The sequence below is a fragment of the Penaeus monodon genome, chromosome 23 (genome assembly GCF_015228065.2).
Source record: "Penaeus monodon isolate SGIC_2016 chromosome 23, NSTDA_Pmon_1, whole genome shotgun sequence".
Taxonomy (NCBI): domain Eukaryota; kingdom Metazoa; phylum Arthropoda; class Malacostraca; order Decapoda; family Penaeidae; genus Penaeus; species Penaeus monodon.
Genome location: NC_051408.1, coordinates 12,974,831 through 12,975,409, shown reverse-complemented (window position 1 = coordinate 12,975,409; position 579 = coordinate 12,974,831).

Genomic DNA, 579 nt, shown 5'->3' with positions numbered 1-579 from the left:
TTTGACTGATCGTAGATTTGTACAACGAAGTTGCTGACTGGACATGCGAGTAGATAAAGAAGTCGCTGAGGTACATTAAAAATTATTCATTTCATAGGCTTTACATGATGATTCTTCCCATACCTATGGAAGACGGTATTAAACATATTAAACTTTAAACCCCCAAAAATATTTATTATATAATTTGGTCAACACAGCCTCCCTACCGTTAAACAGCTGCGTGAAGAGTTGAAACGACTTCCGACCCTTGTGTCTAACATTCGGGTGATTGTAACTTGAGAAATAAGCCTCCCACTGGCTTGCTAATTGCACAAGCAAACACCACACAATGGAGGGGTGCTACAGTGTGGAATTTGACGTGACAAGTTTAAATACCCAGTGAGTGATGGACGGGAGGAACAAAGGGATAACAGGGGAGAAAAGAATGTAAGCTATTGGACCATTAAAGCTTTGTAAACAGCCTGTTTATTTTTAATTTAATAAGGTTAATTATGTATCTGTATGGAAAACAGGGGGATGAAAATCAAGTGTTGACTAACTACTATCTCCTACCAACACATTCCCCTTATGCTACATCTT